At 41.6% G+C, this 12,542-nt stretch overlaps 1 protein-coding gene across 1 annotated transcript in view; it reads right to left on the bottom strand.

Moving 5' to 3' along the window:
• The window catches only part of LOC149428323 (adenylate cyclase type 5-like), a 102,875-nt gene that overhangs the window by 42,034 nt on the left and 48,299 nt on the right, over positions 1 to 12,542 (bottom strand). The window lies entirely within an intron of this gene.

The raw sequence follows: 12,542 nt of genomic DNA, 5'->3' as shown, positions 1-12,542 counted from the left end.
TAAATATCAAAATGCCTTGATCAGTGGGTCTGGAGGAGTGGGCGGTCCTAGGCAGACTGCCCAAATGTGACGCTGAGCCTCCATGATTGAAAAAACTGAAAACTGAATGGGTGGAGCCAGGGACAGTCAGGCCGGGGAGGAAAGTGCTAGATGATGCTGGACGTCCTCCAGCCAGGAAATGGGGTGGAGCTCTATCTGACTCGCTGCACCTTCTAATGCACATTGCGAGAAGCTCACAGGGTGCAGTGATATCAGAGGAAGCCGTTTCAGTCCAGGAGAGGAGCCAGTACAACTGTACAAAACACAATATATTTTTATTTACATATTAATATCTTTTTTTTTTAATTAAAATTTTCTGAGAGTATATACTGTAAAATGACGCGTTCATATAAACCATTTTATTCTGTAATATTTTTGTAATTCGTGAATACTAAAAATAACCAATGTAATAACATGATTAAGTATTAATATTATTTTTATGTTTAAAATATTTTTTATTTTATTATTATTATTATTATTATTATTACTGTCTTTATTATTTAACATAGTATACATTGTAAAAAGATGGTTCATAATTACATGTTATTATTTTTGTAATTAGTAAATATTAATAATAAACAAATTATCAGTAGTATTTAAAAAAAAAATAGACATTTTTTATTATATTTCTTTATATTATTATTATTATTAGTAGTAGCAGTATTTTTAAAATGTATTTTATTAAATTTTTATTATGTTTCTTTATATTATGATTACAATTATTATTATTAGTAGTAGTAGTATTTAAATTTTTTAAAAATTATATTTCTTTATATGATAACTATTATTATTATTATTAATATTAATATTATTATCAGTAGTAGTATTTAAAAAATTTATTTTATTTTTTAATATATTTCTTTATATTATGATTACTATTATGATTATTAGTAGTAGTAGCAGTATTTTTAAAATGTATTTTATTCATTTTTTATTATATTTCTTTATATTATGATTGCGATTATTATTATTAGTAGTAGTAGCAGTATTTAATTTTTAAAAAATTATATTTCTTTATATGATAACTATTATTATTGTTATTATTATTAATATTATTATTAGTAGTAGTATTTAAAAAATGTATTTTATAAATTTTTTATTAAATCTCTTTATATTATGGATTACTATTAGTAGTAGTAGTAGTATTTAAAAAATGTATTTTATTTATTTTTTAATTTTTTGATATTATGATTACTATTATTATTAGTAGTAGTAGTAGCAGTATTTTTAAAATGTATTTTATTAATTTTTTATTATATTTCTTTATATTATTACGATTATTATTATTAGTAGTAGCAGTATTTAATTTTTTTTTTCAATTATATTTCTTTATATGATAACTATTATTATTATTAATATTATTATTAGTAGTAGTATTTAAAAAATGTATTTTATAAATTTTTTATTAAATCTCTTTATATTATGGATTACTATTAGTAGTAGTAGTAGTATTTAAAAAATGTATTTTATTTATTTTTTGATTTTTTTATATTATGATTACTATTAATATTAGTAGTAGTAGTAGCAGTATTTTTAAAATGTATTTTATTAATTTTTTATTATATTTCTTTATATTATTACGATTATTATTATTAGTAGTAGCAGTATTTAATTTTTTTTTTCAATTATATTTCTTTATATGATAACTATTATTATTATTAATATTATTATTAGTAGTAGTATTTAAAAAAAATATTTTATTAATTTTTTATTAAATCTCTTTATATTATGGATTACTATTAGTAGTAGTAGTATTTAAAAAATTTATTTTATTTATTTTTTAATATATTTCTTTATATTATGATTACTATTATTATTATTAGTAGTAGTAGTATTTTAAAAATCAATTTTATTATTATTTTTATATTATTATTACTATTTTTATTATTATTATTATTATTATTATAATACAAGAGAGTATATACTGTAAAATAATGTTTAATAATTATTAGTTTAAAATGACTATTATTATTATATTATATTTATTAGTATTATTTTTTTAAAATAATTTTTGTGTGAACTTTTTAAATTATATTTCTTAATATTATTATTAGTAGTAGCAGTAGTTGTTGCATTATAAAAATATTTTGTATTATTTTTTCATATTATTGTTATTATTATTACTATTTTTAATTTATATTATATATTAATATGATATAAAACAGTATATACTGTAAAATGATGCTTCATAAATATTATTTTTGTAACTGATGAATATTATTATTTATGATTATTTTTTTTTAAATCAATTTTAATAATTTTGTATTATATTTCTTTATATTATTATTATTATTGATGATAGTAGTAGTAATTTTTTTTTTCAATTATATTTCTTTATATGATAACTATTATTATTATTAATATTATTATTAGTAGTAGTATTTAAAAAAAATATTTTATTAATTTTTTATTAAATCTCTTTATATTATGGATTACTATTAGTAGTAGTAGTATTTAAAAAATGTATTTTATTTATTTTTTAATATATTTCTTTATATTATGATTACTATTATTATTAGTAGTAGTAGTAGCAGTATTTTTAAAATGTATTTTATTAATTTTTTATTATATTTCTTTATATTATTACGATTATTATTATTAGTAGTAGCAGTATTTAATTTTTTTTTTCAATTATATTTCTTTATATGATAACTATTATTATTATTAATATTATTATTAGTAGTAGTATTTAAAAAATGTATTTTATACATTTTTTATTAAATCTCTTTATATTATGGATTACTATTAGTAGTAGTAGTATTTAAAAAATGTATTTTATTTATTTTTTAATATATTTCTTTATATTATGATTACTATTATTATTAGTAGTAGTAGTAGTATTTTAAAAATCAATTTTATTATTATTTTTATATTATTATTACTATTTTTATTATTATTATTATTATTATTATAATACAAGAGAGTATATACTGTAAAATAATGTTTAATAATTATTAGTTTAAAATGACTATTATTATTATATTATATTTATTAGTATTATTTTTTTAAAATAATTTTTGTGTGAACTTTTTAAATTATATTTCTTACTATTATCATTAGTAGTAGCAGTAGTTGTTGCATTATAAAAATATTTTGTATTATTTTTTCATATTATTGTTATTATCATTACTATTTTTCATTTATATTATATATTAATATGATATAAAACAGTATATACTGTAAAATGATGCTTCATAAATATTATTTTTGTAACTGATGAATATTATTATTTATGATTATTTTTTTTTTAAATCAATTTTAATAATTTTGTATTATATTTCTTTATATTATTATTATTATTGATGATAGTAGTAGTAATATTTTAAATATCATTAGAGCCCATAGTACAGTGCCGCTATCATCTACAATGAATGTTTTTTGATTGGTGAGAATCTTTTGTGGCGTTATCCATAGATATTTGGCAATATTATCTCCCAGCATTAAAAGCAAGCTCTGTGAACTGAGAGATATTATGATCTATCTCAGAAAATGACGGCTCCCTGATTTTTCCTCCTATAGGGCCCGGGGCCCCGTACTCCCCGTCTCTGTGTCTACTGGCCGGTCTGACGAGCATTTCACGGTCGTCCTCTGGGAAGTCGATTGTTTGGCTCGGCTGCTTGTTTTGGAAAACAAACGATTTGGAAGACGCCGGATCCTCTTATTACATTACATTGTATATTTGTTCTTCATTACAGGCAATAAATACAATTATTGGAGGAGTTTCCATAATCCGGGGATTTGGGGCCGTGTTTGGATTGGAGAGGAGAGAGGCGGATTATCCGCAGGACACAGGGGCCCCGACTGGGAATGTTCTGCATCCCAGGGAAGGGCCCCAGGTGGAGGGGTCAGATAAACACATGTCATACACAGGTCAGCCTCTTCTCAATGTAGGGATTAGTGGGGGCTCCGATCCTAGATCCCAGCACAGGGGACGGCACGGAGGCGCCAAAACTGTTTTATCTGCTAGGAAAACCAATCCAAAAGGAGAAAATCTCCAGCCCCTCCCCCCCTCCAGTTTATATAAGGATAGAACTGTGTAGTAATGGACCCGATTTACTAAAAGAAAATGCACGGGGGAGAATCATATGCATGCGTAGCGTGCCCAACCAGTACTGCCACTGATCCAATCCACCCCAAGCACTGCCATTAATCCCATCCCCCCCAAGCACTGCCACTGATCCCATCCCCCCATCAGCACTGCCACTGATCCCATTCCCCCATCAGCACTGTCACTCATCTCATCCTCCCCACCACTGCCACTGATCTGATCACCCCCCCAGCACTGCCACTGATCACACCCTCCCTCCCAGCACTGCCCACGATCCCAGGAGTCCTAGGAGTTTTCTTTGTGGATCCCCTAACCTTCTCAGTTCATGGTATGCAGGCAGTGTGGAGATGATGTGCTGTAACTTTCAGCAACCAATCAATGAGACGTAATTAAGTGCTGTAATTGCTAGTAACCAATCAATGAGTAGTAAGGATGTGCAGTAACCTCTAGCAACCAATCAGTGAGCAGTATGGATGTGCAGTAACCTCTAATAACCAATCAGCGAGTGGTAATAATGTGCAGTAACCTCTAGCAACCAACCAGTGACCAGTAATAATGTGCAGTAACCTCTAGCAACCAGTCAGCAGTAAGGATGTGCAGTAACCTCTAGCAACCAATCAGTGAGCAGTATGGATGTGCAGTAACCTCTAATAACCAATCAGCGAGTGGTAATAATGTGCAGTAACCTAACAACCAACCAGTGACCAGTAATGATGTGCAGTAACCTCTAGCAACCAGTCAGCAGTAAGGATGTGCAGTAACCTCTAGCAACCAATCAGTGAGACATAATTAAGTGCTGTAATTGCTAGTAACCAATCAGTGAGTAATAAGGATGTGCAGTAACCTCTAGAAACCAATGGGTGAGCTTTAATGATGTGCAGTAACCTCTAACAACCAATCAGTGAGCGATAATAATGTGCAGTAACCTCTAGCAACCAATTAGTAACCAGTAATGATGTGCAGTAACCTCTATCAACCAATCAGTGAGCAGTAAGGATTTGCAGTAACCTCTAGCAATCAATCAGTGAGCAGTAAGGATGGGCAGTAACCTCTAGCAACCAGTGAGACGTAATGAAGTGCTGTAATCACTAGTAACCAATCAGTGAGTGGTAAGGATGTGCAGTAACCTCTAGAAAAAAAATGGGTGACCTTTAATGATGTGCAGTAACCTCTAACAACCAATCAGTGAGCGGTAAAAATGTGCAGTAACCTCTAGCAACCAACCAGTGACCAATAATGATGTGCAATAACCTCTACCAACCAATCAGCAAGCAGAAATCATGTACAGTTACCTCTAGCAACTAACCAATGAGCCATAATGTGTGCTGTAATCTCTTTCAACCAATCAGTGAGCTGTAATGATGTGCTGTAATAACTGCCTGATCTGCTGCAGTACACCAATTCTGAGTCTAGCTGCTATTTATTGTTTGTCTCAGATCAGGTGGAGAGTGAAACTTCATGAGGGGACCCAAGAAAATGTTTGCCCCGGGTCCCATCAATATTGAAGATGGCCCTGTGCAGGAGTCAGAACAGGAAGTCATAGGAAGTTGCTCTAAGAAGAAGGTGTCCCCATTGGACGATTTCCCATCACCTCCTGTTCCAGTGACAACTCTTACATTTCGGGTCCCCCCCCTCACTTTGTGCTCCAATGACCACCAGGAAAAAGAGGCGTGTCTGTGAATCAGCAACAATAAAAGCGCCACACTTTCCAGCACCATCCAAAATGTGTACGCTCATGTTCAGGGAGGTCACTGATGTCATCACTGGGTCTCTGTGCTTCTCTATGCAATGCAGGCAGATCATGGCTAGTGGGAGGGGCCATCCACGATGCTGTATATAACTTCCTGAAGACGTCACGCCTATCCTGCCTCAGTACTCCTCTCCAGAACCCCCCAGCCCTGATACAAGCTACATTGGGTAACTGGGTAACGCCCACATGTGATGCTGAGCCTCCATGATTAAAAAAAATAAATTAAATCCAATGTATGAAAGGGGTGGGGCCAGTCAGGCTGGGGGAGGAAAGGGGCGGGGCCAGGGACAGTCAGGCTGGAGGAAAGGGGTGGGGCCAGGGACAGCAAGGCTGGGGAGGAAAGAGGCAAGGGTGGGAAGGAAAGGGAGGGGCCATGGACAATCAGGCTGGAGGAGGAAAGGGGCGGGACCAGGGACAGTCAGGCTGGAGGAGGAAAGGGGCGGGGCCAGGGACAGCAAGGCTGGGGAGGAAAGGGGCAGGGTCAGGGACAGCAAGGCTGGGGAGGAAAGGGGCAGGGTCAGGGACAGTTAGGCTGGAGGAAAGGGGTGGGGCCAGGGACAATCAGGATGGAGGAAAGGGGCAGGGCCAGGGACAGTCAGGCTGGAGGAGGAAAGGGGCAGGGCCAGGGACAGCAAGGCTGGGGAGGAAAGAGGTGGGGCCATGGACAGCAAGGCTGGAGGGGAAAAGGGGTGGGACCAGGGACAGCAATGCTGGGGGAAAGGGGTGGGGCCAGGGACAGTCAGGCTTGAGGAAAGGGGCGGGGCCAGGGACTGCAAGACTGGGGAGGAAAGGGGCGGGGCCAGGGACAATCAGGCTGGGGAGGAAAGTGCTAGATGATGCTGGAAATGGGGCGGAGCTCTATGTGACTGGCTGCAGCTTCTGATGTGAGAAGCTCGGAGAGTATATAATATAACAGATTGTATTCCTCGCCGTATCTGCGGTCGCTCACATTCGATAGGACGCTCCATCTGCCGCTTTGTAATCGTTTAAGAAAATACATATAAATGTGACCGGCAGCCTCCCCCCCCCCCGCTCTCCCCCCTCCCCCCCCTCAACCACTCTCCCCTCACCCGCTCTCCGCATATTCCATTTACAACACAAACACCACCGCCAACTGTCAACTGTTAACTGTCACTACATATGGAAAGAGCTCAGAGAAAAGGGAATCAGAATTGTTTGTGTTGTATGGCCGCCAGTTCCCCTCCCCCCTACCTCCGGTGATCACCCCTTCGTTATTTAGATGGTAAGCTCCTCAGCCAAGACTGTCATTCCTATCTCTCCCCCTACTTGTGTATGTGATATCACCGATCGGGCCTCAGCGTGCATGTGCAGTATGAAGAGAAGGGGGCCTCGGCGCGCATGCGCAGTATGAATAGGAGGGGGCCTCGGCGTGCATGTGCAGTATGAAGAGGAGGGGGCCTCAGCACGCATTCGCAGTATGAAGAGAAGAGGGCCTCGGCGCGCATGCGCACTATGAATAGGAGGGGGCCTTGGCGTGCATGCACAGTATGAAGGGGAGGGGGCCTTAGCGCGCATGCGCAGTATGAAGAGGAGGGGCCTCAGCACGCATTCGCAGTATGAAGAGGAGGGGGCCTCAGCGTGTATGTGCAGTATGAAGAGGAGGGGGCCTCAGCGTGTATGTGCAGTATGAAGAGGAGGGGGCCTCGGTGCGCATGCGCAGTATGAATAGGAGGGGGCCTCGGCGTGCATGTGCAGTATGAAGAGGAGGGGGCCTTAGCGCGCATGCGCAGTATGAAGAGGAGGGGCCTGAGCGCGCATTCGCAGTATGAAGAGGAGGGAGCCTTGGTGCGCATTCACAGTATGAAGGGGAGGGGGCATCGGCACTCATGCGCAGTATGAAGAGGAGGGGGCCTCGGCACGCATGCGCAGTATGAAGAGGAGGGGGCCTCGGCACGCATGCGCAGTATGAAGAGGAGGGGGCCTCGGCACGCATGCGCAGTATGAAGAGGAGGGGGCCTCGGCACGCATGCGCAGTATGAAGAGGAGGGGGCCTCGGCACGCATGCGCAGTATGAAGAGGAGGGGGCCTCGGCACGCATGCGCAGTATGAAGAGGAGGGGGCCTTGGCACGCATGTGCAGTATGAAGAGGAGGGGGCCTTGGCACGCATGCGCAGTATGAAGAGGAGGGGGCCTCCAGGCACATGTGTAGTATGAAGAAGGGCCAGCCAGGACCTTGTCAGTGCTAAGTATAATCCCGGGTGGGCTGCGCCCATGAGGAGTGGGGGGGATATACTAAAAGACATTTCTACTTTTACGTTTCCTGATTCCTGGCCTTGCGGTCTCAGTTCTCCCGCTGCACTGCTCTTCTCACCCATTAAACTAACAATCCAAAAGAGTAGAGTGACAGCTTCAGAAATTGTCATGTCTGGTGGGTGGAACTGGAGACATCCTGATCTCTCCCCATCACAGCCCTCAGAAACAAGAGAATTCATCGGCCAGGACATTGACCAGCACATAGGTCAGGACATCAACCAGAACATTGACCAAGACATCAGCCAGGACATTGCCCTAGTCAATGTCCTAGTCAATGTCCTGGTCGATGTCCTGGTTGACGTCCTAGTCAATGTCCTAGTCGATGTCCTGGTCGATGTCCTGGTTGACGTCCTAGTCAATGTCCTAGTCAATGTCCTGGTCGATGTCCTGGTTGACGTCCTAGTCAATGTCCTAGTCAATGTCCTAGTCAATGTCCTGGTCGATGTCCTGGTCGATGTCCTGGTTGACGTCCTAGTCAATGTCCTAGTCAATGTCCTGGTCGATGTCCTGGTTGACGTCCTAGTCAATGTCCTGGTCGATGTCCTGGTTGACGTCCTAGTCAATGTCCTGGTCGATGTCCTGGTCGATGTCCTGGTTGACGTCCTAGTCAATGTCCTAGTCAATGTCCTGGTCGACGTCCTGGTCGATGTCCTGGTTGACGTCCTAGTCAATGTCCTAGTCAATGTCCTGGTCGATGTCCTGGTCGATGTCCTGGTTGACATCCTAGTCAATGTCCTAGTCAATGTCCTGGTCGATGTCCTGGTCGATGTCCTGGTTGACGTCCTAGTCAATGTCCTAGTCGATGTCCTGGTCGATGTCCTGGTCGATGTCCTGGTTGACGTCCTAGTCAATGTCCTGGTCGACGTCCTGGTCAATGTCCTAGTCAATGTCCTGGTCGATGTCCTGGCCATCGACCAGGACATCAACCAGGACACTGGCCAGGACAGCAGCCTCCACCCTAAACTGAAAGATTAGCGTTCCCAGCTCTGACCTTTCCAGTCTCGGCTATGAAAATGTTTTTTATAGAATGAAAGATGATCTGGGAGGCGGTTTATTTACTCGCAGAATTCGGGTCGTTAACGACTTGGCAACCTTCTGGTGAAGCTCTGGATTCAGACCGCTCAGCCAGAATCCGTCCTTCTCTCTGCAGGGGCGCATTAGCGCAGGATGGGACGCGGGGTCTGCTTCTTGTCGGCTGAGAGAGGTAATCCGAGGACGGGTGGAGGAGAGGAGAGGACGGGTGGAGGAGAGGAGAGGACGGGGTGCACAGGGCAGATCACATGATCGCCTACTAAAAGGAAGTTCATGCTCTGACCGTTGAACCATCTACAGCCCGATCCCCCCCCCCGAACCTCCGATCCAGCCCCCCCCCCCGCCAATCCTCCGACCCAACCTCAAAAACTGCGATCTCCCAGCACAGTTGCCGGCCGGTAACACAAAGCTCCCGATCGTCACTTGTGATCAGAAGCATTCCAATCATGTGACTGCTGTGACAGCCATTGATGGCGGTCACATGATCAGACAGCCCACCACTGCCACTGTCTACAAAACCTTTTTTTTTTACTGTTTTTGTTGCATTTTAGCCCTGAGGGTGGCGCTGTGGCCTCCAAAATTGACTCCATAAACATTATCTATGAATATTGTATTCGGACTTTAATATCGCTATGCGGCGCTCAAATTCTAGATTTAGCAGCAAAAAAAGCTGCCGGGGTTTTAACCCGTCACGACGTCATCCAAAAGGAAAAAAACAAACATTTTTGCTGATATGCACACACATCTGGTGTCAGGGATTTTGTCCGATTTAATCAATCTTTTTTTTTGTAATCATATAATTTATACGGAATTATCGATATTTTGGGGCGGTTGCAGGCAGTAAGTGTTAAAGTTGGAATGTCCTCATAATATTGATGCGCTCTCTTTAGTCCGCCACAGCCAGGTGGCAGAGAGCGCCTCGCACGTGCGGGGGGGTTATCCTCTCTTCTTGCATAAATGATCGCACGTGCAGGGGGTTATTCTCTCTTCTTGTATAAATGATCGCACATGCGGGGGGTTATCCTCTCTTCTTGCATAAATGATCGCACGCGCGGGGGGGGTTATTCTCTCTTCTTGCATAAATGATCGCACGTGCAGGGGGTTATTCTCTCTTCTTGTATAAATGATCGCACGTGTGGGGGGTTATTCTCTCTTCTTGCATAAATGATCGCACGCGCGGGGGGTTATCCTCTCTCCTTGCATAAATGATCGCATGTGCGGCGGGTTATCCTCTCTCCTTGCATAAATGATCACATGTGCGGGGGGTTATCCTCTCTCCTTGTATAAATAATCGCACGTGCGGGGGGTTATCCTCTCTTCTTGTATAAATGATCGCATGTGCGGGGGGTTATCCTCTCTTCTTGCATAAAATGATCGCATGTGCAGGGGGTTATCCTCTCTCCTTGCATAAATGATCGCATGTGCGGGGGGTTATCCTCTCTTCTTGCATAAAATGATCGCATGTGCGGGGGGTTATCCTCTCTTCTTGCATAAAATGATCGCATGTGCGGGGGGTTATCCTCTCTCCTTGCATAAATGATCGCACGTGCAGGGGGTTATCCGTTCTTCTTGCATAAATGATCGCACATGCGGGGGGTTATCCTCTCTCCTTGTATAAATAATCGCACGTGCGGGGGGTTATCCTCTCTCCTTGTATAAATGATCACACGTGCAGGGGGTTATCCTCTCTTCTTGTATAAATGATCGCATGTGCAGGGGGTTATCCTCTCTCCTTGCATAAATGATCGCACGTGCAGGGGTTTATCCTCTCTCCTTGTATAAATAATCGCACGTGCGGGGGGTTATCCTCTCTCCTTGTATAAATGATCACACGTGCAGGGGGTTATCCTCTCTTCTTGTATAAATGATTGCATGTACAGGGGGTTATCCTCTCTCCTTGCATAAATGATCGCACGTGCAGGGGTTTATCCTCTCTTCTTGTATAAATGATCGCACGTGCGGGGGGTTAGCCTCTCTCCTTGCATAAATGATTGCACATGCGGGGGGTTATCCTCTCTCCTTGCATAAATGATCGCACGTGCGGGGGGTTATCCTCTATTCTTGTATAAATGATCGCACGTGCGGGGGGTTATCCTCTCTCCTTGCATAAATGATCGCACGTGCGGGGGGGGTTATCCTCTCTTCTTGCATAAAATGATCGCATGTGCAGGGGGTTATCCTCTCTCCTTGCATAAATGATTGCACATGCAGGGGGTCATCCTCTCTTCTTGCATAAATGATCGCACGTGCAGGGGGTTATCCTCTTTCCTTGCATAAATGATCGCACGTGCGGGGGGTTATCCTCTCTTCTTGTATAAATGATCGCATGTGCAGGGAGTTATCCTCTCTCCTTGCATAAATGATCGCACGTGCGGGGGGGGGGGTTATCCTCTCTTCTTGTATAAATGATCGCATGTGCAGGGGGTTATCCTCTCTCCTTGCATAAATGATCGCACGTGCAGGGGTTTATCCTCTCTTCTTGCATAAAATGATCGCACGTGCGGGGGGTTATCCTCTCTTCTTGTATAAATGATTGCACGTGTGGGGGGTTATCCTCTCTCCTTGCATAAATGATTGCACGTGCGGGGGGTTATCCTCTCTCCTTGCATAAATGATCGCACGTTTGTTGTGTCCTTCCAATGTTCGTTTGAATTTGATTGCTGCGACGAGAACAATTCTTGGCTGATATTTTTCCATCTGATTTTTTTTGTATGTCAGAGACAATGAGCAACTTGTGGTGGGTGTGTCTGGGAATCCCCCCCTCCATCAGAAGCCAGGGTTCCCAGATCACTAACAGAAGGAAGGGGGAGGACAGGTATGACACAGCCCTGCCTGGCTGAAGAGTGGAATCTCTCTTCCCTGTATATTCCAAACTGGAGAAAGAATTAGTATTCTTCCCATTGGCGTCCTGTGATCATCCACTCAATCAGGGGTCTCCAAACTGCGGCCCGCGGGCCGGATGTGGCCCTTTGCCTGCTTTTATCCCCCTTGGGGCACTTTTATTTCCACCTATACAAAGCACTATTCCTCCCACCTGACACCAATGATGGGGCGCTATTCCTCCCACCTGACACCCACTGACACAGATGAAAAGGCGCTGTTCCTCCCACTGACACCAATGATGGGGCGCTGTTCCTCCCACTGACACCAATGATGGGGCACTATTCCTCCCACTGATACCAATGATGGGGCACTGTTCCTCCCACTGACACCAGTGATGGGGCACTATTCCTCCCACTGACACCAGCGATGGGGCACTATTCCTCCCACTGACACCAGCGATGGGGCACTGTTCCTCCCAATGACACCAATAATGGGGTGCTATTCCTCCAACTGACACCAATGATGGGGCACTATTCCTCCCACTGACACCAATGATGGGGCACTATTCCTCCCACT

The sequence above is a fragment of the Staurois parvus genome, unplaced genomic scaffold (genome assembly GCF_062004578.1).
Source record: "Staurois parvus isolate SC_StPar_1 unplaced genomic scaffold, SC_StPar_1.0 ptg003312l, whole genome shotgun sequence".
In the NCBI taxonomy this organism is placed as follows: Eukaryota; Metazoa; Chordata; class Amphibia; order Anura; family Ranidae; genus Staurois; species Staurois parvus.
Note: the sequence above shows the minus strand (reverse complement) of the source record. Positions and strands in the feature narration are given on the sequence as shown.